Below are 6032 nucleotides of genomic sequence, written 5' to 3' on the forward strand. Positions count from 1 at the left end.
ATATCGACGTGATCTCAGGATAAAAATATTTAAACAATAACAATAAAACAACAGAAACAGCTGTTAAAGATTCCATGGTTGCTACGTTTGTCTCTAGGTAAGTATATAAGATCAGAATTTAAACAAAAACAACTTCTCAGACGGTCCAAAAAATATCTTTCTGAACTTTCACTTGACGATTTCTCCAAAATTATCCCTTCAACTCTGAACTTTTTGCATCCTGTCAAGAGTTAAAGACCCAAAGTGAAAAGTTACAGCGAGAAAAGTGACTTCCATCATGGAAAATGTGAGATTTGAACTCTGTGAAAATCTGCATTGTTTTCCTATGTATTTTACTGTTGAGACGTTCAAATCTCTCACAGTTTATTGATGTTTAGTCAATGTGCTCTGTTTAAACCCTCCTCCACCCCGGGGCCACTTACAGACAATATATTAAAGTGGAAATTGATAAACTACATTATAAATAATGTAAGAGAGGATCATGTTTACCCTAATGAAGCACCCTATTTATTTTATTCAATGTGAAATTATATGTATTAATATAGGCCTTAAAAAATTGAATACAAAATATATTCATTTATCACCTAACTGCCAGCCCGCATAAAATTATATTTTCAATTCAAATGTAGCCATAAGCTAGCAGCTTTGAAGTGTTTGAGCTTTGCAAATGTGCAATTTGGTACAGTTTCTAGCAACATGTGTAACATAATAGATGCAGTTTAGTGGTGGAGGAAGCACTCAGACACTAAAAGGTTGAAATAAAACAGCGTAGAAGTGCTCCATTATAAATAAAAGTGCTGAATTCGAAATATAAGTCAAGTAAAAGTACATAGGCATTATCCCTAAAATGCAGTCTACTTAATGTACCAAAAGTAAAAGTAAAAGCTCCTCAACACAGAAAAACTTTCCACACTGTTTAGAGCATGTGAGGAACACGGGTTAAAGGGGCCCAGCAGCTCATTTTTGCCCTGGAGGCCCCTGAAAATTAATGTGGCCCCCATAAACTTCAGGAGTAGAAATTGGTTATTTATGCTTGTGAAAAGAATTGTCAATGTTAAGGGAAACCTCAAAATTTTGGTTGAAAATGACATCAATGAGACAGCAATTATGTATACATGGTCGACCATAAAGTTGGAATACAATATTTTTTACCTCTTTCCATGAAATGATTGTGACATTGTGATTTATTATTGACTGATAAAGTGTATATCTTCTTAGAACTTTGTTAATCAATCTCTTCCAAACATATCACAATGAAAATGAAGCCACAAATAACAGAGGATTGTGTCTCAACACAAATTATTCCAACTTCATGGGTAACCTATGTATATATTTTTTGTTTGTATGTCATGTTATTCAAAACTGTGATGTTAAATAGTAATTTAAAAAAAGGTGTTAGTACTATAAACCAGCCGTTTGCACATCATGCTCATGCAATTCATTTGATGGCAAAATATTATAATGAAAATTATCATATTAGATAATCATTCAGATACACATTCAAAATAAAATAAATTTAAATTTAAAGTTGTGAAAGACAAATTACAGTAGAACACTACTAATATATTTCTATATTAACAATATAGAAACTAAAACCACAAGTATACAAGACAACAGAGGACTGAGACATATTCATAGTTATATGGACGTGATCTCAGGATAAAAATATTTAAATAATAACAATAAAACAACAGAAACAGCTGTTAAAGATTCCATGGTTGCTACGTTTGTCTCTAGGTAAGTATATAAGATCAGAATTTAAACAAAAACAACTTCTCAGTCGGTCAAAAAAATATCTTTTAGTGGGGCGGATTAGCTGAACAATCGTTCACTTTGTGATAAAAGCATGAAATTTGGTAGATGTGTTGGTGAATATGTTTCAAACAAATCTGGATATTGGGCCACCTCAAAAGCACCCCCTAGTGGCCGTGGCAGGCATTTGTTATACAAATAAATCAATGATGAATAAAAACTGCCCTTTTAATAATACCAACTGGTGATGAATTGTATATTGTTGGAAAGCCTGATTAGTCACCTTTACAACGAGGTACAGCTTGTAAGGATCGTGCATTCATGGAATGAGCAACGGGGCTAAACGTGTGGGTAGCACCCCCCAAAAATGTGCATCCCCTGTGGGGCGGATTAGCTCAATAAATCACAAGAATTGTTTATTTTGTGATAGAAGCACACAATTTGGTGGATATGTTTCAAACAAATCTGTATATTAGGCCATCGCAAATTCGCCCCCTAGTGGCCATAGCAGTCATTTTCTTCATTAAAATTACAAAAAATATTTAAATTATTTCTTAACATATTTAAAAAATTTAAACTAAATATACAAACGTAAATTAAAAAATGTAAATACACATATTAAATTAACAAAAATCCAGTTAGACACTCTTTCAGTTATTTTTCCTGCCCCACCACAATCGGGCTAGCCATCGAGCTAGCTAGCAAATGAGCTAGCTAGCATTTGCTTCCTGGGACAAGCAGTGCAGTGGACTGTCCATCAAGGTATGTCTAAATATTTTATTTCACCTGTTATAATTATGAATAAAATATGCTATGAACATCATAAAGGCTAAAGAGAAAAACAATCATCATGGGCCTTGGCGGAAAAGTAAATTAGCAAGATAGCAAGGTACTTAAGCTAGCTAGTTAGCTTGGAACATGTATCAGTGGCTGTTGGGTGTGAAAGCTTAATAAGACACTGTTAAATTATGTCCTGTGGAATGTGGACATCCCTCTCCACACACACACACACACACACACACACACACTATATGTAATGTCTCCTAAAGCTATTGAGAATATCACTGGATGACTCACTGTAAATAATTTCTTGATCAAGATCTGACATGAGATGAAAGCGTACCCTTGATTTTTTGAGCAGTGTACATGGCAGCTAATCCACACTCTCCCGTGAACATTGATTCCAAACAGTTTCAACTCAGGATTCCCTGCCGCAGCACTTGAAGCGAGTTGCCCAGTCTGAGTGAAAATGAACATATCTATTTGATCAAATAATCATCTAGTGATATTCTCAATAGCTTTAAATGATTCCTGGACCCAGAAAATGTATATTTTGACACTTAGATTGACCTTCTAAGTGGCTTGGAAGATATAGCATTTCTCATAGACTTTATATGGCTGCCATCACCGCAATCTTGATGAAGTGGCTCCTACTAAAAATTGAAACCTATAATGATAGAGAGTATGTGGAAAAAATGTGGTGCTCTTGTCCGGCGTGTCCCCTTTATTTGGCTAAGCCGCCTGACTAAGTCACACACCTCAGTACAAGGATTTTGCCAGAAAGAGTAACCTGCTACAAGTAACCCTAGTAGAATTTTTAAAATGTATGATTTTTTTCTCTGTCTAAATGTGTTTTGTTTTTATTGTTGCAGTTCATACAACATTGAAAATTATTTTTTCTTTTTAAGGAGCAACAGAAGAATAAAAGCCAAAGAGGAGGCCGTAGCCTGTGAATGGGAATATCAAGACCTAATAAAATGTTATACAAAGTTAATGTTCTTTTCTATTAGACTGTAATAAAGTTTTTGTCACTTTAACATGTCTCTAAATTATATTTGTGGTGCTGAAAACATGAAACAGCAGCTGTAGGGTAGGCAAAGCATTCCTCGCCAGTAACCACCGGCGGCCTTTTTTTAAAAATGGGCGCTTTTAAATGGCCATTTTTAAAAATGACCGCCACAGCCATCAGAATTTTTTTTGCGATGGCCTAATATCCAGATTCATTAAACATGTATTCAGCAATGAGTGTACCAAATTTGATGCTTTTATCACAAAATGAACGATTGTTCAGCTAATCGACCCCACTACACAGGGATGCACATTTTTGGGGGGTGCTACCCACACGTTTAGCCCCGTTGCTCATTCCATGAATGCACGATCCTTACAAGCTGTACCTCGTTGTAAAGGTGACTAATCAGGCTTTCCAACAATATACAATTCATCACCAGTTGGTATTATTAAAAGGGCAGTTTTTATTCATCATTGATTTATTTGTATAACAAATGCCTGCCACGGCCACTAGGGGGTGCTTTTGAGGTGGCCCAATATCCAGATTTGTTCGAAACATATTCACCAACACATCTACCAAATTTCATGCTTTTATCACAAAGTGAACGATTGTTGTAAAATATTGAGCTAATCCGCCCCACTATTTCTGAACTTTCACTCGACGATTTCTCCGAAAATATCCCTTCAACTCTGAACTTTTTGCATCCTGTCAAGAGTTAAAGACCCAAAGTGAAAAGTTACAGCAAGAAAAGTGACTTCCATCATGGAAAATGTGAGATTTGAACTCTGTGAAAATCTGCATTGTTTTCCTATGTATTTTACTGTTGAGACGTTCAAATCTCTCACAGTTTATTGATGTTTAGTCAATGTGCTCTGTTTAAACCCTCCTCCAGCCCGGGGCGACTTACAGACAATATATTAAAGTGGAAATTAATAAACTACATTATAAATAATGTAAGAGAGGATTGTGTTATTGAATAAAGCACAAAACCCCCTTTTTATTTTATTTTTTATAACATTATATATATTTAATAGGCCTTTAAAAAATTGAATACAAAATATTTATTTATAACCTAACTGCCAGCCCGCATATAATGATACTTTCAATTCAAATGTAATAAATAAACTAGAAGCTTTAAAGTGTTTGAGCTTTGCAGATGTGCAATTTGGTACAGTTTCTAGCAACATGTGTAACATAATAGATGCAGTTTAGTGGTGGAGGAAGCACTCAGACACTAAAAGGTTGAAATAAAACAGCGTAGAAGTGCTCCGTTATAAATAAAAGTGATGAATTTGAAATATTAGTCAAGTTAAATTGCATAGGCATTATCACTAAAATGCAGTCTACTTAATGTACCAAAAGTAAAACACAGAAAAACTTTCCACACTGTTTAGAGCATGTGAGGAACACGGGTTAAAGGGGCCCAGCAGCTCTTTTTTTGCCCTGGAGGCCCCTGAAAATGTATGTGGGCCCCATAAACTTCAGGAGTAGAAATTGGTTATTTATGCTTGTGAAAAGAATTGTCAATGTTAAGGGAAACCTCAAAATTTTGGTTGAAAATGACATCAACGAGACAGCAATTATGTATACATGGTCGACCATAAAGTTGGAATACAATATTTTTTACCTCTTTCCATGAAATGATTGTGACATTGTGATTTATTATTGACTGATAAAGTGTATATCTTCTTAGAACTTTGTTAATCAATCTCTTCCAAACATGTCACAATGAAAATTAAACCACAATAATTAAAACAAAACAAAAAACAAACAAAAAAACAATCAAAATTACTTTATTCATCTCCGAGGGGAAATTCAATTAACAGAGTGTTGTGTCTAAAAACAAAATTATTCCAACTTTATGGGCGACTTAGGTATATATTTTCTGTATGTATGTCATGTTTTTCAAAACAGTGATGTTAAATAGTAATAAAAAAGGATGTTAGCACTATAAACCAGCAGCATCATATTAGATAATCATTCAGATACACATTCAAAATAAAATAAATTAAAATTTAAAGTTGTTAAAGACAAATGAAAGCAGAACACCACTAATATATTTCTATATTAACAATATAGAAACTAAAACCATACTTATACAACCAAAATACCACCAAATATCTCTCCCAACACATAACAATGAAATATTATTTTGTCTTGGGTTAGGGTTAAATAGCAAGTAATTGTGTGTAGTTCGGTGCTGCTATTAAAGCAAAAAGTATCAAGTAACTGCATTATTATTACACTTACTCAGCAAAGTAAAAAAAAAAATGACAGTAATCAGTTCTTTCATAATTAGTGACCCCCAATACTGCAGTTAAAAAAAAAATTGTGATAAACTATAGAAACTATATTTGGTAACTTCAGGTAATATTTTGAGAAAAAAGTTGCAAATTTACTAGATTAAAGTGGCAAATCTACAAGAAAAAAGTTGCAGATTTAAGAGATTTAAAGTGTCAAATCTGCGCGAAAAAAGTTGCAGATTCATGAG

Source organism: Centropristis striata, chromosome 4, assembly GCF_030273125.1.
Source record: "Centropristis striata isolate RG_2023a ecotype Rhode Island chromosome 4, C.striata_1.0, whole genome shotgun sequence".
Taxonomy (NCBI): Eukaryota; Metazoa; Chordata; class Actinopteri; order Perciformes; family Serranidae; genus Centropristis; species Centropristis striata.